Here is a 22,756-nt window from a genome sequence, read left to right as displayed (position 1 = left end):
CAGTTTGTCAGACGACCCCCAAACACTGAATTCAAGCCACAGTACACTGTGAAGACAGTGAAGCATGGTGGTGCAAGCATCATGATATGGGGAAGTTTCTCATACTACGGTGTTGGGCCTATTTATCGCATACCAGGGATCATGGATCAGTTTGAATCCATCAGAATACTTGAAGAGGTCATGCTGTCTTATGCTGAAGAGGAAATGCCCTTGAAATGGGTGTTCCAACAAGACAACGACCCCAAACACACCAGTAAACGTGCAACATCTTGGTTCCAGACCAACAAGATGGACGTTATGGAGTGGCCAGCCCAATCCCCGGATCTTAATCCAATAGAAAACTTGTGGGGTGACATCAAAAATGCCGTTTCTGAGGCAAAACAAAGAAATAGAGAAGAACTGTGGAATGTGGTCCAATCATCCTGGGCTGGAATACCTGATCACAGGGGCCAGAAGTTGGGGGACTCCATGCAACACAGATGTACAGCAGTTCTCAGAAACAGTGCGACTACAACCAAATATTCATGAAGTCATTCAAAGGAAAGCAAAGTCTTCAAACATTTCTCAGTTTATATAGTGAATGTTTGAGTTTGTAAAGAAGAATACAAACACTGCGATTTTTTTTTTTTTGAACCGTCTAATATTCACTTTTCTTCCATTTTTTTAGAGGAACAACACAAATTTGATGTATTTTCTTCATGTTTTGATTTGGAATAGAATGTGTTGTGTTCCCAATGCATTTGTGTGGATGGAAATAAATTAGAAGGATTTTCAGCTTTATTCACTTTTTCCAACACACTGCTATTATTTTGAACACAACTGTATGTACTGGGGGGGGTTACTTGCCGTGTACAGCTGAATTGTTCTAGGCTGTTTCTTCTTTTCTCTGTTCATTTGTTTATAAAAGGTAAAAGTGACACCATAGACAAAGCAAGTTATTGTTCTGTATGATCTGTAACAGTGCCACAACTGCCTATACGTGAGAATGTATGACTCCATTGTCTGGGCTGAATGTTGGGAATACTGTGCGCACTTAGAAACTTTATTAATAAAATCTATTTGATTAAAAAAATACTGTAGATAATGCTGTACATATTCTTTCTATTCAGAAGATATATTTAGTAATGAACATTAAAAATAGAAAGCAACTTTATGTAGCCCTTTATATAGAATTTTTTTCTTTTTTTTTGTACAGGTAGATTGATGAACCAAGTTTTCGGTCATGTTGGTCTTCATGAATACAGCTGAGTCACATGGAAAACAAGACATATGGATGTCTTAATTGACTGAAAGTCTTTATTGCAGCTCACTGGAGGATTCACACGGGATACAAGTCATATCTGTGTTCTAAAAGTCATGGTTTGGATCCTCTTCCACATTGATCCAGCAGGAGAGAAGTAATTTCAGTGTTCTGGAAGTGACAATGGCTTTACAATAAAGTCCAACCCAAGTATACATAAGAGGAGTCATTTCAAACTACTTGTTATTTGGAGATTTTACAATGGAGAGAAAATATATCACACACCAGAAGGTTCACAATGGAGAGAAGTTATATCGGTGTTCTGAATGTGACAAAGCTTTTATAAAGAAGTCAAATTTTGTCAGACATCAGAGGATTCACACTGGAGAGAAGTCATATCAGTGTTCTGAATGTGATGAAGCTTTTACACGGAAGTCATATCTTATCACACACCAGAGGATTCACACTGGAGAGAAGCCATATCAGTGTTCTGAATGTGATAAAGCTTTTACTCAGAAGTCAAATCTTATCACACACCAGAGGATTCACACTGGAGAGATGCCATATCAGTGTTCTGAATGTGATAAAGCTTTTACAGGGAAGTCAAATCTTATCAGACACCAGAGGATTCACACTGGAGAGAAGCCATATCAGTGTTCTGAATGTGGCAAAGCTTTTATACATAAGTCATATCTTATCAAACACCAGAGGATTCACACTGGAGAGAAGCCATTTTAATGCTCTCAATGTGACAAAGTTTTACAGTTAATGCCGGTCTAATCTATCACCGGAGGTTTCATAAATTTCTGCATTGATTAAATTCTGGAGGAAAAGGAATATTAAAGAAGTTTCAGGTGTCACAGGTTTGTTTCACATCCCCAATGTCATCCCACAAGCTAGAGAAGAAGGGAAAAGATAAAATGTTACTTTAAAAGAAACAAACTAAAATCTGTGAGCAAACTGGAATGTAATGATTGGATAAACTGAGTTTAGTGCTTATCTCCATCAATACACAACTAGAAGGGATTTGAATATTTTATCTTTTGATATTTTTTGATGAGGGGAGGGACTGATGGTTGTGTTATTGGTCTTGATGGAGAAGTCAGGGAGGGGGCACAGGCTGGGGGGAATACTAAGAGCTCAGTTTTGTTAAGATTGAGGTGGAGGAAGTGGAGTGACATCCATGCCGATATGTCACTTAGTAGGTTAGTAATGCGAAAGGAGACTGAAGGGGCGAGGTGAGGAGGAGACTGAAGGGGTGAGGTGAGGAGTAGAAAGATAGATTTGTGTGTCATCAGCATAGAGATGGTACTTAAAACCATGGCAGTAGGGGAAGGAGGTGTAGATGTAGAAGAATAGGGGTCCAAGAACTGAACCTTGAGGTACCCCTATGGAAAGAGGGAGTGGAGAGGAGGAGGCAGAGTTATAGTTAACTCTGCTCTCTCCTGGTTCTCCTACCTATTGCAGAGCTTGTTCAGAGTCTTGGAGGCCAACTGAGTGGAGTTTTTTGAGGAGGTGGGGTTGGTCAACCATATCAAAAGCTGCAGAGAGGTCAAGTAGTAAGAGTACGGAGTAGTGGCCATTGGTTGGGATGAGTACGGAGTAGTGGCCATTGGTTGGGATGAGTACGGAGTAGTGGCCATTGGTTGGGATGAGTACGGAGTAGTGGCCATTGGTTGGGATGAGTACGGAGTAGTGACCATTGGTTGGGATGAGTACGGAGTAGTGGCCATTGGTTGGGATGAGTACGGAGTAGTGGCCATTGGTTGGGATGAGTACGGAGTAGTGGCCATTGGTTGGGATGAGTACGGAGTAGTGGCCATTGGTTGGGATGAGTACGGAGTAGTGGCCATTGGTTTTAGCAGTTAGTAGATCATTAGTGAGTTTTAGTAGGGCAGTGTCAGTGGAGTGTAGTGAGCGAAAGCCAGACTGTAAAGGGTCGAGAAGGTTGTTGTCGGTGAGGTGGGAGCTCAGGCAATTGTAGACTAAGAGTTCTAATAGTTTAGAGGTAAATGGCAGCAGGGAGATGGGTCTTAAGTTGTTCAGGTTGGTGGGGTCCAGGGAGGGCTTGTTAAGTATGGGAGTGATGTGCGCATGCTTTAGAGGGGAGGGGAAGACACCAGTAGAGAGGGAGAGATTGAAGATGTGAGGGAGCATAGGATGGAAGAAGAGGGTGACCGTAGTAGTTGTGAGGGGACAGGATCCAGGGGGCAGGTAGTGAGACGGGCTTCTGAGAAACCTTAGTGACCTCTTCAGTGGTAGCGAGGTCAAAAGAGGAAAGTGTTGAGGGAGGTTTAGTATAAGGTATGCTAAGTGGGATGGATGTCTGTGCAGTGGAGATGTCCCTACAAATTGCATAAATCATGTTTTTGAAATGATTTGCAATCTCGTGAGCAGTGAGTGAGGTACTGGGTGGAGGTGGAGAAAGCTGAGAGTTAGAAGTAGAGAAGAGACGACGAGGACTGGATGACAAGGTATTGATGAGAGTGACAAAGTAGGCTTGTTTGGCAGCATGGAGGGAGGAATTGTATGTGAAGAAAGCAGATTTATATCGGGTGAATGCTTGGTGAGATTTGGTTTTACGCCACATTCTCTCCAGCACACGACTATGTCATTTAAGATCTCTGGTGTTGTCAGTCTGCCAAGGTTGTAATGGTCGGGGCCTGATGCTTCATGTTAGGGGAGCAAGTGAGTCTAATGTGGATGAAAGTGAACTGTTGTAGACAGCAGTGGCCAGGTCAGGGCAGGACAGGGGAGAGATTCTGTCATAGAGTTGGTCAGTTGTAGAGTGGAAAGGAGAAGGGTTCAAGTTGTGAAGGTTTCTGCAGGTGATTGCTGATTGGAGGGATAAGTGTTTGAAGATGAGGAGACTGTGAAGGTGATGAGATTGTGATCAGAGAGAGGAAAGTTGGTGTTTGTGAGGTTGTAGGATATCATCTCATGGGTGACAACCTTTCAGGCAGGTCTATGTCTGTGACACCAGCTAGAAAGAAGTCTCTGTTCAGTGAGAAAACAACATCCCAAGCTGATGCAGGCCTTCCAATACTGAGTTACTGCTGATTTAGGGGATGTATTCAGCAGTAAAACGTAAGCCCAGCTGGCCACTTGTGTTCCATGTGGTTCTGCCAAATGGGATTCCATCAGGTGAAGATCAGAAATCCTTGTTCCATGTTTTCTCTTTCCAGCTATTACTCCTCTCCATAGACTAATCACACAATACAACTGCCAGAGATCTGAACTTACAAAGTGCTGAGTGTGCGGTCATATTCCTACCACTTCTTCCGGGGGACTGACATTCCTCTGATTGGGGTTCACAATAATCACTCTGAGTGCACACATCTCTTTTTGGTGTAAAGTTTGTAAAGAAAACTTCTTCTCCCTGGAAATATTACAACGTTGGCACCAAAGTGTAACTATGGGCAAAATCAATAATGACATTAATAATGAAATCTGTCATTAGCAGAGCAGGTTTTGCTTTTCCGAGTCTCCTATTGTTTTATTTTTTGTTGTCCCTCCCAGTAGATTTTTTTTTCTCTACTTCCTGTAGAAGACTAAGTCTTTTGGGAAAAATGGCAGTTGGAGGGGTCGGGGCAAATCCTATAACACTGCTGGGGGTGCTCACAACTGTCAGTTGTCATTCATATGGGGGGTTGGACCTTATAGAGAACCTGTTGCTGTAACTGCTGTAGAAGCGTTAGCTGAAGTTGGGCTTTACTTGTTGTGTGTCTTACTTATAACACAGGTCTGCGACTAAAAAGCTGTTTGATTATTTTCATCTAATTTCCATGTATTTTGGTGTGCTGAAAATAAATAAAAAAATATTGAAAACAAATAAAATATTGAAAAAACTCTTAGATGTCATGATTTGTCACAAAATGCAAAATTGTCTTCAAATTTATAAAAAAAATAATAATTTTTTGGGTTTTTTTTTAATATTATGGGTTTTTAACCAAATTTAAAGTCCAAATTACTATTAATTAATTCACATAAGTGCATTTAAGATATAAAATGCCAAAAAAAACCTTAAAGGGGTTGTCCGAATTATGTAAAAAAAAATATAGCTCTGTAAATCTGATGGTCAGCAATAGAGATGAGCGAATCAAAGTAGGCGAAGTGGAATTCGTTTCGAATATTGGAAAATTTTTGATTCGCGCCGAATCCGAAAATTATCATACTTCGGATGCGCGAATCAAAATTTTTCCTAAAATGGCGGCAACATGTGCGGCGACGGAGCGGGGATGTCTGGGAAGGCGCGCAGACAAGGTGCGCTGACCCATAATGCATTAATTAATGACATGTGATTGCATTAGCCAATCAGCAACCAGCCAGCCAGCACTGTGTAATGGTCGAGCTATAAATAGCGGCCATTTTAGAATTCTTCATTTGCCTCCAGTCATTCAAGAGAGGCAGACCGCTCTGTATTAGGGACAGAGTTAGGGCCACAGAAACGTTACTTAGGGACAGAGAAACGTTACTTAGGGCCACAGAAACGTTACTTAGGGACAGAGAAACATTACTCAGGGACGCAGAATTGTTACTTAGGGCCACAGAAACGCTAGTTAGGGCCACAGAATTGTTACTCAGGGACAGACACAGAATTGTTACTGAGGGCCACAGAATTGTTACTGAGGGCCACAGAAACGTTACTCAGGGACACAGAATTGTTACTGAGGGCCACAGAAGCGTTACTTAGGGCCACAGAATTGTTACTCAGGGACACAGAATTGTTACTGAGGGCCACAGAACCGTTACTTAGGGCCACAGAATTGTTACTCGGACAGACACAGAATTGTTATTCAGGGCCACAGAACCGTTACTTAGGGCCACAGAACCATTACTTAGGGCCACAGAAACGTTACTCAGGGACACAGAATTGTTACTGAGGGCCACAGAACCGTTACTTAGGGCCACAGAATTGTTACTCAGGGACAGACACAGAATTGTTACTGAGGGACACAGAATTGTTACTGAGGGCCACAGAACCGTTACTTAGGTCCACAGAATTGTTACTCAGGGACACAGAATTGTTACTGAGGGCCACAGAACCGTTACTTAGGGCCACAGAATTGTTACTCAGGGACAGACACAGAATTGTTACTCAGGGACACAGAATTGTTACTGAGGGCCACAGAACCGTTACTTAGGGCCACAGAAACGTTACTCAGGGACACAGAATTGTTACTGAGGGCCACAGAACCGTTACTTAGGGCCACAGAATTGTTACTCAGGGACAGACACAGAATTGTTACTCAGGGACACAGAATTGTTACTCAGGGACACAGAATCGTTGAATTAAAGAGTATGTCAGACAACATGCAGAGGAGTGGCAGAGGAGGCAATGTTTTAGGAGCGAGCAGACGTGGCAGCAGAGGAAGGGGTCGAGGCAGCACTATTCGCAGCCAGTGGCCAGTGCTCCCGGTGTCATCCAGCGGTCGTGTCTCCACCGACAACCCTGCCGTCATCGATTGGTTGGCTCGGTCGTCTTCCTCTTCCCAGGTCACCTCTGACACCTACAGCCAACGGTCGGTGGGTACGTCAGACACAACCGTTAGTTGGCATGGCCCGGGAGCAAGCCCACTGAAATCATGTTTCCTCTACCTGCCCCTGTCCTTTGCTGTTCCCTCACCAAGCGAAGTATCGCATGCTGTGGGCTCAGCCCCACTGTACAGTGAGGAAGAGCTAACAGAGGGCGGTCAGGAACAGGGGGAGACATCGGCCTTTTCAGCAGCCAGGCGAAGAAGTACTGGCGAGGAGAGTGGCTCGGTAGCCGGTCTAGAGACAGGTCTGTCTCCTGACCCAGACGCAGCCGAGGGGGCTAGTAGTGAGGCGGAGACCCTACTTGATGATGAGGAGGTTGATCGCACTTGGCAGCCTCGTCGTCATCAGGTAATTTCTTCCGCATCATCAGGAGAAGAGGGTGCCAGCTTGGCAGCGAGCGAAACAGTCGGTGGGTTGCCCAGGAGGCAGCAGGGTCGCAGCAGTGTCAGTGGAGCCAAACGGCCACGGAGTAGAGCACCAGCTCCACTGCAGCCTACCACCACGGCCAGTAGTGGTGCCGGTGCGCACGGAGGAAGTAGCAGTCAGCCAGTGAGGAGTAGCGGGGGCAAAGTTTCCTACTCGGTGGTGTGGCAATTTTTCGTCAAGCCGCCCGAGGAAGTAAATATAGCCGTATGTCGACTATGTGGCCAGAAAGTCAAGCGTGGCCAGGGGGCCCATGTTGGGACTACAGCGTTGCGTCAGCATATGCAGCGTCACCATTCGGTGGCCTGGGAAAACCGTGATAAAGATACGGCGGTTCTGCCTGCCCCAGCCCCCGCTCCATCACCCGCTCCGTTACTTGCTCCGTCACCCGACGTCAATCGCCCTCTATCAGCCAGTCAAGGCTCCAACACCTCTGCTGAGGGGAGTTGTCACTCGTTGGCATCTTCCGCTCGTTCAGATGCTCCTTCTCCTGCTACTCCTCTTCTCGGATTCCGTCAGCAGTCTTTCTTGGAATCCGTTTCCAAGAGACAACAGTTTGCGAGCACGCACCCGACGGTGCAAAAGCTGAACGTCCTCCTGTCCAAGTTGCTGGTGCTGCAGTCCCTCCCTTTCCAACTGGTGGACTCAGCACCTTTCCGAGAAATGATGGCTTGTGCCGCGCCGCGGTGGAGAGTGCCAAGCCGTCATTTCTTTGCCCAAAAGGCAGTGCCAGCCCTGCATTCACATGTAGAAGAGATGGTGGGCCAGTCTTTGAGCATGTCGGTCTCTGCCAAAGTGCATGGCAGCGCCGACGTGTGGAGCTGTAACTACGGTCAGGGACAGTACATGTCATTTACGGCCCACTGGGTGAACGTGGTGCCGGCACAGCCGCACCAGCAACTTGGACAGGTCACGACGCTTTTGCCTCCACGTTTGCACGTCCTTGGTCCAGCAAACATGTCCGCCTCTACCACCTCTTTTTCCGCCGTGTCCTCAGCCGCCACCCCCGTGCCAAGTCCCATTACCCGACCGGCATATGACATGTGCAGGGCGCAACGGTGTCACGCTGTGCTGCACCTGGTATGCCTTGGCGAACGTAGTCACACAGGGGAGGAACTTCTGAGTGTAATGAACAGAGAAATCGACAGATGGCTGTCTCCGCGCAAACTGAAAATCGGAACCATGTTGACCGACAACGGAAAGAACATGGTGTCTGCTCTGCGTCAAGGAAGGTTGTGCCATGCGCCATGCATGGCTCACGTGTTCAATCTGGTTGTCAAGCGGTTCCTAAAATCCACCATCCCACTGCAAGACATCCTTAAAATGTCACGTAAACTGTGCATGCATTTCAGCCATTCCTACACCGCAAAGAACACCCTCATTGAGCTGCAGCGGCAGAACGGAATTCCACAGCATCGCCTGATCTGCGACGTTGCAACAAGGTGGAATTCAACCCTACACATGTTAGACCGCCTTTACGAGCAGCGAAAGGCCATCACCGATTTCCTGATGTTACAAGCGGATAAAGGTACTCCCCTGTGTAACTTAGATGTCAGCCATTGGCAGCTGATGCGTGACACCTGCCGCTTGCTCAGGCCCTTTGAGGAGGCCACGCTATTCGTGAGTCGGCAGGACTATGGGATGAACGACGTCATTCCTCTGTTGCACGTCCTGGAACAAATGCTGTTAACAATGGCTGGTCAGGGTGCGGTAGACGTGGCGCACAGATCTCAACGCCACATGACCCCTGTGGGGGCAGGACAGGAAGAAGAGGAGGAGGTAGAGGAGGACATTTGTGCTCAGGAATTATTGAGTGAAATGGGTGGTTTTTCCACTCAGCGGACAGGAGTGGAGGAGCAGGAGCATCTGGTAGAGGAGGAGGAGGAGGAGACAGAGGACCCAGACGCACCGTGGCAGTATGCTGTGGAGATGGAGGCAGGGAGTCCCTCGCATTCCTTGGCACAAATGGCCCATAGCATGCTCGGTTGCTTGCGTAGCGACAGCCGAATAATAACCATCAGACAGAGGGATGACTTTTGGCTGTCCACCTTGTTGGACCCTCGCTACCGGTCCAAAATGGTGGCCTTTTTCACACCTGCTGAGAGGGAGGCCAAAATTACGTACTATAAAAACCACCTATGTAGTCAGTTGGTCTCTGCCTTTGTGCGCCAACGTCCATCCTCAGACACTGTGGGCCCTGTGCGCTCGCGTTCCCCTGGCATGGCAGCAGGGGAGGGGTGGGGTGGTAGGAGCAGTGGCAGCTCCACCAGCAGCGGCTGCCTCAGTCTGCAGTCGATGATGAGTAGCTTTCTTCACCAGCGCAGTGAGGAAACTACTAACCAGCCGCAGCAGCAGCAGCAGCATCAGGTGGACCTGGAGCAGGAGCTCAAACAACAGGCTTGGGCCTACTTGGACAGCACCCTGCCAACCGAGGTAGACAATCCCCTTGACTACTGGGCAACGAAACTTGACCTTTGGCCCCAACTAGCTGAATTTGCCTTTGAAAGGCTGTCATGCCCGGCCAGTAGCGTGGCATCGGAGCGCGTGTTTAGTGCGGCAGGAGGTATTGTAACTCCGCGGAGGATACGACTGTCCACCCAAAGTGTGGAGAGACTCACGTTTGTGAAAATGAATCAGGCGTGGATTAGTCTGGATTTCAAACCACCAGTTCCTGACACAACTGACTAAATCTGCCATGAATCATGCCTCAAACATGTGCCACTTTCAGGTCTCCTCACACTGCTGGTGTGTTGAATTTTTTGACATAGGGTGCTGGCAGATTACGGGCCTCCTATAGCTGCTGCCAGGCCCCTAATCTGCCATAGGCCCCTATATACCACCTCCTCCTGCTGCTGCCAGGTCCAGAGTCTCTCATGGGTCCCTGTACGGCCTCCCATTGCTGCTGTCTCCATCGCCACACTCTGCCATGTGCCACTTTCAGGTCTCCTCACACACTGCTGGTGTGTTGAATTTTTTGACATAGGGTGCTGGCAGATTACGGGCCTCCTATAGCTGCTGCCAGGCCCCTAATCTGCCATAGGCCCCTATATACCGCCTCCTCATGCTGCTGCCAGGTCCAGAGTCTCTCATGGGTCCCTGTACGGCCTCCCATTGCTGCTGTCTCCATCGCCACACTCTGCCATGTGCCACTTTCAGGTCTCCTCACACACTGCTGTTGTGTTGAATTTTTTGACATAGGGTGCTGGCAGATTACGGGCCTCCCATAGCTGCTGCCAGGCCCCTAATCTGCCATGGGCCCCTATATACCGCCTCCTCATGCTGCTGCCAGGTCCAGAGTCTCTCATGGGTCCCTGTACGGTCTCCCATTGCTGCTGTCTCCATCGCCACACTCTGCCATGTGCCACTTTCAGGTCTCCTCACACACTGCTGTTGTGTTGAATTTTTTGACATAGGGTGCTGGCAGATTACGGGCCTCCCATAGCTGCTGCCAGGCCCCTAATCTGCCATGGGCCCCTATATACCGCCTCCTCATGCTGCTGCCAGGTCCAGAGTCTCTCATGGGTCCCTGTACGGCCTCCCATTGCTGCTGTCTCCATCGCCACACTCTGCCATGTGCCACTTTCAGGTCTCCTCACACACTGCTGTTGTGTTGAATTTTTTGACATAGGGTGCTGGCAGATTACGGGCCTCCCATAGCTGCTGCCAGGCCCCTAATCTGCCATGGGCCCCTATATACCGCCTCCTCATGCTGCTGCCAGGTCCAGAGTCTCTCATGGGTCCCTGTACGGCCTCCCATTGCTGCTGTCTCCATCGCCACACTCTGCCATGTGCCACTTTCAGGTCTCCTCACACACTGCTGGTGTGTTGAATTTTTTGACATAGGGTGCTGGCAGATTACGGGCCTCCCATAGCTGCTGCCAGGCCCCTAATCTGCCATGGGCCCCTATATACCGCCTCCTCATGCTGCTGCTAGGTCCAGAGTCTCTCATGGGTCCCTGTACGGCCTCCCATTGCTGCTGTCTCCATCGCCACACTCTGCCATGTGCCACTTTCAGGTCTCCTCACACACTGCTGGTGTGTTGAATTTTTTGACATAGGGTGCTGGCAGATTACGGGCCTCCCATAGCTGCTGCCAGGCCCCTAATCTGCCATGGGCCCCTATATACCGCCTCCTCATGCTGCTGCTAGGTCCAGAGTCTCTCATGGGTCCCTGTACGGCCTCCCATTGCTGCTGTCTCCATCGCCACACTCTGCCATGTGCCACTTTCAGGTCTCCTCACACTGCTGGTGTGTTGAATTTTTTGACATAGGGTGCTGGCAGATTACGGGCCTCCCATTGCTGCTGCCAGGCACGTAATCTGCCATGGGCCCCCGTACCGACTCCTCATGCTGTGACGTTGCAACAAGGTGTAATTCAACCCTACATATGTTAGACCGCCTTTACGAACAGCTAAAGGCCATCACAGATTTCCTGATGTTAAAAGCGGATAAAGGTACTCCCTGTGTAACTTAGATGTCAGCCATTGTCAGCTCATGCGTGACACCTGCGCTTGCTCAGGCCCTTTGAGGAGGCCACGCTATTCGTGAGTCGGCAGGACTATGGGATGAATGAGGTCAAATCGGCCATGGGCCCCCGTACCGCCTGTTCACACTGATGCTGGTCCCACAGTGTGACCTGGGTCCCTGTACGGCCTCCCATTGCTTCCACTCTGCCATGTGCCACTTTGAAATCTCCTTACACTCCTGCGGTTTTCCATTTTGTCATAGGTTGCTGGCAGATTAGCGGCCTTGCATAGGTGCCGCCAGGCCCCATATCGGCCATGGGCCCCCGTACCGCCTGGTCACGCTGCTGCTGGGCCCACAGTGTGACCTGGGTCCCTGTACGGCCTCCCATTGCTTCCACTCTGCCATGTGCCACTTTGAAATCTCCTCACACTCCTGCGGTTGTCCATTTTGTCATAGGTTGCTGGCAGATTACAGGCCTTCCATTGGTGCCGCCAGGCCCCATATCGGCCATGGGCCCCCGTACCACCTGGTCACGCTGCTGCTGGTCCCACAGTGTGACCTGGGTCTCTGTACGGCCTCCCATTGCTTCCACTCTGCCATGTGCCACTTTGAAATCTCCTCACACTCCTGCGGTTGTCCATTTTGTCATAGGTTGCTGGCAGATTACAGGCCTTCCATTGGTGCCGCCAGGCCCCATATCGGCCATGGGCCCCCGTACCACCTGGTCACGCTGCTGCTGGGCCCACAGTGTGACCTGGGTCTCTGTGCGGCCTCCCATTGCTTCCACTCTGCCATGTGCCACTTTGAAATCTCCTCACACTCCTGCGGTTGTCCATTTTGTCATAGGTTGCTGGCAGATTAGCGGCCTTCCATAGGTGCCGCCAGGCCCCATATCGGCCATGGGCCCCCGTACCTCCTGGTCACGCTGCTGCTGAGCCCACAGTGTGACCTGGATCTCTGTACGGCCTCCCATTGCTTCCACTCTGCCATGTGCCACTTTGAGGTCTCCTTACACTCCTGCGGTTTTCCATTTTGTCATAGGTTGCTGGCAGATTAGCGGCCTTCCATAGGTGCCGCCAGTCCCCATATCGGCCATGGGCCCCCGTACCTCCTGGTCACGCTGCTGCTGGGCCCACAGTGTGACCTGGGTCCCTGTACGGCCTCCCATTGCTTCCACTCTGCCATGTGCCACTTTGAGGTCTCCTTACACTCCTGCGGTTTTCCATTTTGTCATAGGTTGCTGGCAGATTAGCGGCCTCCCATAGGTGCCGCCAGGCCCCATATCGGCCATGGGCCCCCGTACCGCCTGGTCACGCTGCTGCTGGTCCCACAGTGTGACCTGGGTCCCTGTACGGCCTCCCATTGCTTCCACTCTGCCATGTGCCACTTTGAGGTCTCCTTACACTCCTGCGGTTTTCCAATTTGTCATAGGTTGCTGGCAGATTAGCGGCCTCCCATAGGTGCCGCCAGGCCCCATATCGGCCATGGGCCCCCGTACCTCCTGGTCACGCTGCTGCTGAGCCCACAGTGTGACCTGGGTCCCTATACGGCCTCCCATTGCTTCCACTCTGCCATGTGCCACTTTGAGGTCTCCTTACACTCCTGCGGTTGTCCATTTTGTCATAGGTTGCTGGCAGATTACAGGCCTTCCATTGGTGCCGCCAGGCCCCATATCGGCCATGGGCCCCCGTACCTCCTGGTCACGCTGCTGCTGAGCCCACAGTGTGACCTGGGTCCCTGTACGGCCTCCCATTGCTTCCACTCTGCCATGTGCCACTTTGAAATCTCCTCACACTCCTGCGGTTGTCCATTTTGTCATAGGTTGCTGGCAGATTACAGGCCTTCCATTGGTGCCGCCAGGCCCCATATCGGCCATGGGCCCCCGTACCGCCTGGTCACGCTGCTGCTGGGCCCACAGTGTGACCTGAGTCCCTGTACGGCCTCCCATTGCTTCCACTCTGCCATGTGCCACTTTGAAATCTCCTCACACTCCTGCGGTTGTCCATTTTGTCATAGGTTGCTGGCAGATTAGCGGCCTCCCATAGGTGCCGCCAGGCCCCATATCGGCCATGGGCCCCCGTACCTCCTGGTCACGCTGCTGCTGAGCCCACAGTGTGACCTGGGTCCCTGTACGGCCTCCCATTGCTTCCACTCTGCCATGTGCCACTTTGAGGTCTCCTTACACTCCTGCGGTTTTCCATTTTGTCATAGGTTGCTGGCAGATTAGCGGCCTCCCATAGGTGCCGCCAGGCCCCATATCAGCCATGGGCCCCCGTACCGCCTGGTCACGCTGCTGCTGGTCCCACAGTGTGACCTGGGTCCCTGTACGGCCTCCCATTGCTTCCACTCTGCCATGTGCCACTTTGAAATCTCCTCACACTCCTGCGGTTGTCCATTTTGTCATAGGTTGCTGGCAGATTACAGGCCTTCCATAGGTGCCACCAAGCCCCAAATCGGCCATGGGCCCCCGTACCGCCTGGTCACGCTGCTGCTGGGCCCACAGTGTGACCTGGGTCCCTGTACCGCCTCCCATTGCTCCCACTCTGCCATGTGCCACTTTCAGGTCTCCTCACGCTCCTGCTGGTTTCCATTTTGTCATAGGTTGCTGTATGGCCTCCCATTGCTGCTGGCTCCACCGCCGCACTGTGGCTCCAAACACTGGTTTTGGCCCCGTGACTGGCCAAATGAGTGAAGTGTGCGGTGATTCTAAGATCGACGGCACTCATCTGCATGTCATACTGACTGACAGTATTATTTCTCTTCCCCAGCAGACTCCAAGGGCATTTAAATTAAAGGTACAGTGTTCTGCACTAATATAAAGGCTCTCTGAAGCCTAGAAACACCCTTTTTTAAGTTAAATTCACAGCGAATTTATTCGACTCGAATCGAATATTGTCCACGAATTCGCCGAATCAGTCGAATCGAATTTTTCATTTCTTCGCTCATCTCTAATCACTGTATCAGTGTCGCTGGCGACTTCCGATAGAGTTAGCGCCCCTCCCAGATAGCGCCAGTTTGCCCGCCAGTACACCAGTAATCCCGTTTAACCCCTTGATCGCCCCCCCCAGTTAACCCCTGCACTGCCCTGTCACCAGTGTCACTGATCAGTGAACCAATTTTTATTGATCACTGTATCAGTGTCGCTGGCGACTTCCGATAGAGTTAGCGCCCCTCCCAGATAGCGCCAGATTGCCCGCCAGTACACCAGTAATCCCGTTTAACCCCTTGATCACCCCCCTCCCTCCAGTTAACCCCTTCACTGCCCTGTCACCAGTGTCACTGATCAGTGAACCAATTTTTACTGATCACTGTATCAGTGTCGCTGGCGACTTCCGATAGAGTTAGCGCCCCTCCCAGATAGCGCCAGTTTGCCCGCCAGTACACCAGTAATCCCGTTTAACCCCTTGATCGCCCCCCCCAGTTAACCCCTTCACTGCCCTGTCACCAGTGTCACTGATCAGTGAACCAATTTTTACTGATCACTGCATCAGTGTCGCTGGCGACTTCCGATAGTGTTAGCGCCCCTCCCAGATAGCGCCAGATTGCCCGCTAGTACACCAGTAATCTCATTTAACCCCTTAATCTCCCCCCCCCCCAGTTAACCCATTCACTGCCCTGTCACCAGTGTCACTGATCAGTGAACCGATTTTTACTGATCACTGTATCAGTGTCGCTGGCGACTTCCGATAGAGTTAGCGCCCCTCCCAGATAGCGCCAGATTGCCCGCCAGTACACCAGTAATCCCGTTTAACCCCTTGATCGCCCCCCCCCCTCCAGTTAACCCCATTCACTGCCCTGTCACCAGTGTCACTGATCAGTGAACCAATTTTTACTGATCACTGTATCAGTGTCGCTGGCGACTTCCGATAGAGTTAGCGCCCCTCCCAGATAGCGCCAGTTTGCCCGCTAGTGCACCAGAAATCCCATTTAACCCCTTGATCGCCCCCCCCCCAGTTAACCCCTTCACTGCCCTGTCACCAGTGTCATTGATTACAGTGAACAGATTTTTACTGATCACTGTATTAGTGTCACTGGTGACTTCCGATAGTGTTAGCGCCCCTCCTAGATAGCGCCAGTTTACCCGCTAATGCACGGGATTTTTTTTACCAAAAACATGTAGCAGAATAAATTTTGGCTTAAATTTATGACTAACTTTGAGTTTACGATATATTTTTTATAGCTGAAAGTAGAAAATATTGTTTTTTTTCAAAATTTTTTTGGTTTTTTTGTTTATAGCGCAAAAAATAAAAAGCGCACAGGTGAACAAATACCACCAAAAGAAAGCTCTATTTGTGTGAAAAAAAGGACGTAATTTTCGTTTGGGTGCAGCATTGCATGACCGCGCAATTATCATTTGAGTTAGTGCAGCGCTGTATAGCAAAAAAAGGCATAAATTACAGTATCTATACCATAGTTTGTAGACGCTATAACTGTCACACAAAGCAATCAATATACACTTATTGGGATTTTTTTTACCAAAAACATGTAGCAGAATACATTTTGGCTTAAATTTATGACTAACTTTGAGTTTACGATATATTTTTTATAGCTGAAAGTAGAAAATATTGTTTTTTTTCAAAATTTTTGTGGTTTTTTTGTTTATAGCGCAAAAAATAAAAAGCGCACAGGTGATCAAATACCACCAAAAGAAAGCTCTATTTGTGTGAAAAAAGGACGTAAATTTTGTTTGGGTACAGCATTGCATGACCGCGCAATTATCATTTGAATTAGTGCAGCGCCAAACAGCAAAAAAAGGCGTGGTCATTAAGGGGGGTAAATCCTCTGGGGCTCAAGTGGTTAAGCTCTGCAGGGACGGAGAAACGTATCAGCCCTAGACGCTCACAGGATGAGCCAGACAACAGTGGCTTTTGGCTGCTTCCACAATTTCACACTCCAGCTTGTGTGTTAGTCCACGTATGGCACATTCTGTCTTGAAGAGCCCCAGAGATTTAATCATCGCACCGGAGTATAACTTTAATGTGGTGTCACTTGGCAGTAGACGTGCTTCTGGTGCTGACACCATTTTGTCTCTGAAGCACATTACATCCCACGTTGTTCCTGAATGGAGGAGACAGGATTGGGGCTTATTATTTACATGTAAAGTGACAAACCATTTCTTTCCTCTGGATTGCACAGCACCCATCAATTCACTGCTGTATATAACTTCAGTGGTGTGTGTGGGGGGAGGTAGGTGATCTGTGTGGGGGGAGGTAGGTGATCTGTGTGGGGGGAGGTAGGTGATCTGTGTGGGGGAGGTAGGTGATCTGTGTGGGGGGAGGTAGGTGATCTGTGTGGGGGAGGTAGGTGATCTGTGTGGGGGAGGTAGGTGATCTGTGTGGGGGGGGGGGTAGGTGATCTGTGTGGGGAGGTAGGTGATCTGTGTGGGGGGGGGTAGGTGATCTGTGTGGGGGAGGTAGGTGATCTGTGTGGGGGGAGGTAGGTGATCTGTGTGGGGGGAGGTAGGCCCATCACTGCTGTATATAACTTCAGTGGTGTGTCTCTTCCTCATATGCGGATGTGTTCTCCACGTTGTGTCATTTGCCTATTGATGGCCGTCGTTTACTTGACAAACAAACGTTAGTAAAATGGTTTGTTCTTCCACAAGACTTCCAAGACTCCCCATAAGCTGGACACGACTCTTTAATTCTTTCATGCACAGTCCCACAGTATCTGCAAGCTGTAGGGTTGGCAGTATTTGTGCTCATCAGACGGCGTTGCTGAAGTTTGTTCCTGTTGCCATGCTGCATTGCAATGTTTATGCTGTCGGTCTGCTGTCTGTCCTGTTCCATAACTTTCAGACGTCTGTCAGTGAGCTCTGCTGTACGGCACGTCTCAATGGCTGTGTGTAGAGTGAAGTCATGTTCTCTTAGGAGGCGCCTGCGTGTGCTCTCTCGCTAGCTATACCAACAACAATTGTGTCCCTTATCAATTGGTCTCTGAGTGCCATATTCACAAGTTGCTGCCTTTTCTCTCCAGTGTGTAACAAAGTGATCCAAAGATTGTCCCTCTTCTTGTTTGCAGCATCCAAACACATCCCTTTCATAAATGACATTTGTAGCAGATATGAGATCATCTTCCAGTACATTTACAATGGCTGTAACATTGTGTTGCTGATCTGCTGTGAGGGTCACATTGTGTTTATACACATGCCTGCATTCACTGCCCATGACTCTTCTCAGAGTTGCTGCCGGCACTCCTGCACATTTCTCATTCCAGCCTGTAGCCAGACAATAATCTTCACATTCAGCTCTGAAAGATTCCCAATTGCTGCTCCAATCCCCACTCATTGTCATCCCCTCTGGGGGAGGTATGCCATTCATGGCAGCCATATTGTCAGGAAGCCTCTGAGCTATCAAATCTCAGACAATCCTCAGTCTCAGGCTGTAGTTCACAAACCTGTGTTTCCCAAAGCTGCTGCGCTCCAAACAAGAGGCTCAGTCCTGATTCCAGTCACTTCTGACACCATGTTTCATGTACAGGAATGAAGACAACACAAGCTGCTGGTGTGAGGAATCATGTTGTACAACAGAACTGCATCCAGGTCAGCATAGAACAGGAAGCAGGAAGTAGAAGGCCATGCAATATTCCCGGATACAAGTCGGGTCACAGGATTTGTACAATGACTCTATAACAGTTTCCATCTTGTTGTATCATGAATGTAGTATGGAAGATGAGTCCTATGTACTAGGAATGGTCATTGGAAGGACAGAATAGGAGCCACATGATTGGCTGGCCAACCCCGTGACAGTATAGACTAGTGGGTGACATTGATTGAGATCTGCCCGCTGTGTGTATACAATCACCCGGCTAATGTCTAATATCAGGGGACAAAATGTGCCAGCATTCATATCAGACTAAGGGAAAATGGTCGCCGGAGGAGGGACAGGTGGGCTACAACAAAATGGAGGAGGGAGATCTAATCCACTGTAATGTAAAAACACAATATTAGACCAAGGGAAAATGGCTGCCAAATAAGGGACAGACAGGCTACAACATAATGGCGCCCGATTAGTCTATTAAGGATTATAATGGTATATATAGGCAGCTGTACGTCCGATGGCCAACTCCTGAGGAAGTCACGTGATGTGATGTAACCTGTAGAGTGGGACAATGACGTCAAGGTGATAAATAAGATGTTTACGAGCCGCCATCATCTTTTGTTTTTCAGGTTTTTTCCCTGTTGTTTTATACTATTCAGCTTTTTCACCATCTAGTGTCTGCTCTCCATACTGCACCCTCTGTATAAATCAGTCTGGAGTCACTTCCTGTCTGGAGTCTTTTCCTGTTTGTGTCACTTCCTGTCTGGAGTCACTTCCTGTCCCTGGAACACTTTCTTCCTCTCAGCCATTTTAGATCTGCTTTGAGAAGGTCCAACAGAATCAGTCTCCATCCTGAACACACGGCCACCATAGGGCCAGCATGGGATCTTCTCCATGTCAGAGCACACAGGTAAGTCAGGTGGATCTCCTATTCCTGGTCCCGGCTCCTGTCCCTGCTATAGACGGTCCAATCATCTGTGACCGAACCTTCCTCCTCGTCATCGATGATCTGGGTGTATTAATATTATTTATTCCAGGTACTTATATAGCGCCGTCAGTTTTCATCTATATTGTACATTCCCATCAGTCCCCGCCCCCGAGGAGCGTACAATCTAAGGGCCCTAACTCACATTCATACATACACATACAAGGGACAACTTAGACCGGAGACAATTCACCTCCCAGCATGTCTTTGTAGTGTAGGAGGAAACCGGAGTACCCGGAGGAAATCAACACAGCCACACGGAGAACATGCAAACTCCAGGCAGGTGGTGCCATGGTTGGGATTTGAACCAACAACCCGAGTACTGCCAGGTGGAAGTGCTAACCACTCAGCCACTGTGCTGCCCCGTGCTGTATATATCTCAGCATCTACTTCTCAGTGTTGGTTTCCTCCTCATTGCCGGCCATTAAATGGGCCTCAGAATGGCTCCGCTATTCCCTCCTAGGAAGGACATTCAGGCCGATCTCCCACCATGTTCCTCTGATGTGTCCGAGACAGAATACCAGGAGAGACACCAGGAGAACCCGCTGGGACCCGACACTCCGAGAACCAGAGTTATGGTGGAGTATAGACCCTTCCTGAGATACTCCTCCCTGGGAACGGTCATACCTCCGTACTCCTCTCCTGTACATACCCATCACTGTCATACCTCCGTACTCCTCTCCTGTACATACCCATCACTGTCATACCTCCGTACTCCTCTCCTGTACACACCCATCACTGTCATACCTCCTCACTCCTCTCCTGTACATACCCATCACTGTCATACCTCCGTACTCCTCTCCTGTACATACCCATCACTGTCATACCTCCGTACTCCTCTCCTGTACATACCCATCACTGTCATACCTCCGTACTCCTCTCCTGTACATACCCATCACTGTCATACCTCCGTACTCCTCTCCTGTACATAACCATCACTGTCATACCTCCACACTCCTCTCCTGTACATACCCATCACTGTCATACCTCCGTACTCCTCTCCTGTACATACCCATCACTGTCATACCTCCGTACTCCTCTCCTGTACATACCCATCACTGTCATACCTCCGTTCTCCTCTCCTGTACATACCGATCACTGTCATATCTCCGTACTCCTCTCCTGTACATACCGATCACTGTCATATCTCCGTACTCCTCTCCTGTACATACCGATCACTGTCATACCCCCACACTCCTCTCCTGTACATACCCATCACTGTCATACCTCCACACTCCTCTCCTGTACATACCGATCACTGTCATACCTCCACACTCCTCTCCTGTACATACCGATCACTGTCATACCCCCCGCACTCCTCTCCTGTACATACCGATCACTGTCATACCTCCGTACTCCTCTCCTGTACATATTACCCATCACTGTCATACCTCCGTACTCCTCTCCTGTACATATCACCCACCATCGTATCATCTGCAACTCCTCTCTTACATTTACTACCTGCAGTTATGCTCTTCTTCTTAAATTGGGGAATAACTCGATGACTTACATACTTTTCAGACCTTGTGAAATATTCTTGGCTGTTTTGAAAATAATACACTTTAATTTGTATTTCATGATAAATCCTGCCTCATCTCTGCCTCTCTACCTGCAGCCTAACAATGAGGTGTGCATGCAGCCACTGATCTATTTCTGGCTTTTGTCTCTCAGACATTCTAATGTTCATTTCTCCAAACATCCTCCAGGACAGCCTTCCTGAGACAGAGCTCCTCCCTCTGGGACAGGAAACACGTAAGCACAGTACTATAAAAGGCGGACCACCAGGCCTCCCTCCTGAGTTTATAGTGTTTCCTCTGCAAGGATGGGTGCAGTCATCAAGGAACTGATTGTCTGGAAGTCCTGGGCCCTAGAGGTTGCTGGTGGCTCCTGGTCTGGCTTACTTCCTCCTGCCCGACGCGATCCCTTCAGGGGAAGTGGGGCTGCTCTCCTGATGTCCTTCCATGCCTCAGTGGATGATAACCATCATCGGGGGTGTCCTGAGGGGTCCAGGACCTTTGAGATGCCTGTCGTTGTCCTTCCCGAGGGGGGGGGGGGGGGGGGCTCCAGCATCCGATGCACAATGGGGCAGAGTGACTGCCAAGCAGGCGTGCAAGTACCCGCAACTTCTGGGTGCTGTTCAGGAACCGGAAGTTACGGCTGCGGTGACGTCATTGACAGGCGCCGGAGACTCGTGGTTCCAGTCTCCATATTAGCACTGCAGCCAGTCTGGAGTACAGACCCAGCAGAGCCTTTGGCTCTACACCAAGAGGGATGGATGGAAGGCGCTGGCACTTCTCAGGCATACCCTGGTCCTTCAGGCACTGGCTCCTCTAAGGTAAGCTTGGGAACTCTGATCCCTCTTGCTGACCCTGGTGGGCACACTACCTTTTCTTGCTCCCCCAGCACAGTGGTTTTGTATTAGGGGCCCTGGGCTGATTATTTTCTGTATTGTGTCTTTTCTTGCTCATTGTAGGTTAAAGTCCAGGACAAGGTGCAGAGTCAGACCCCCAAGAAGAAGTGTGCAGTTTGTGCAGCTAAATTGGGTTCAGCTTGGGAAAAACCCTTATGCTGCAATTGTGTGGCTAGCCTACTTAAGGATAAGTCATTTACAGCCTGCCATAAAGTGCTCACCTCCATTAAGGATGACATGTTGTCTACATTTCAACCCTTTTATTGTTATTATTATTATACCGTATTTATAAAGCGCCAATAGTTCGCTCAGCGCTGTACATTACAATGGAAGACAATACATGAGACAGTACAATAACAATACAATGTGATACACGAGGGGTGCGAGGGCCCTGCTCCTTGGAGCTTTCAATCTAGGAGGGAGGGGATAGTAGTATGGGAGGAAAAGCTGTGGGTTGGAGTGGTAGGAGGAGTGGAGGAGATCGGCAGTTAGCAGAGGGTGGGGTAGGCTTCCCTGAAGAGGTGGGTTTTTAGGGTGCGCCTAAAGGAGAGGAGAGTGGGTGATAGTCTGATGGATTGGGGTAGGGAGTTCCAGAGGATGGGTGATGCCCTGGAGAAGTCCTGGAGGCGAGCATGGGAGGAGGAGATCAGGGAACTAGAGAGAAGGAGGTCTTGTGAGGAGCGAAACATATCTTTTGGGTGGTAGATGGATATTAGGTTGGTGATATAGTTTTGGGCAGAGCTATTGACAGGTTTGTATGTCAGTTTTAGCATTTTGAATTTGATCCGTTGGGCAATCGGAAGCCAGTGGAGGGATTGGCAGAGGGGGGTGGCGGAGATGGATCGGTTGGAAAGGTGGATGAGTCTGGCTGCCGTATTCAGGATTGACTGAAGTGGGGATAGCCTGTTAAGAGGCAGGCCAGTGAGGAGGGAGTTGCAGTAGTCCAGTCGTGATATGATGAGGGAGTGGATGAGCTGTTTAGTGGTTTCTGGGGTTAGGAACGTGCGGATTTTGGTGATGTTGCGGAGGTGGAACCTGCATGAGTTTGTTAGCAATTGGACTTGGGGCTGGAAGGACAGATTGGAGTCTAGTATGACACCAAGTACTCTGGCCTGCGGGGCGGGCCTGATAGTGGCATTGTTAGACGTGATGGA

General features: G+C 49.5%; 1 protein-coding gene and 1 pseudogene across 1 annotated transcript in view; one reads left to right on the top strand and one right to left on the bottom strand.

The window, feature by feature from the left end:
* Positions 1-2,077, top strand: part of LOC149470550 (uncharacterized) — a 263,673-nt pseudogene extending 261,596 nt beyond the window's left edge.
* Positions 1-22,756, bottom strand: part of LOC149470540 (uncharacterized) — a 699,116-nt gene that overhangs the window by 42,015 nt on the left and 634,345 nt on the right. The gene's annotated exons all lie outside the window — the stretch shown is intronic.

The sequence above is a fragment of the Staurois parvus genome, unplaced genomic scaffold, assembly GCF_062004578.1.
Source record: "Staurois parvus isolate SC_StPar_1 unplaced genomic scaffold, SC_StPar_1.0 ptg000039l, whole genome shotgun sequence".
Taxonomy (NCBI): Eukaryota; Metazoa; Chordata; class Amphibia; order Anura; family Ranidae; genus Staurois; species Staurois parvus.
Note: the sequence above shows the minus strand (reverse complement) of the source record. Positions and strands in the feature narration are given on the sequence as shown.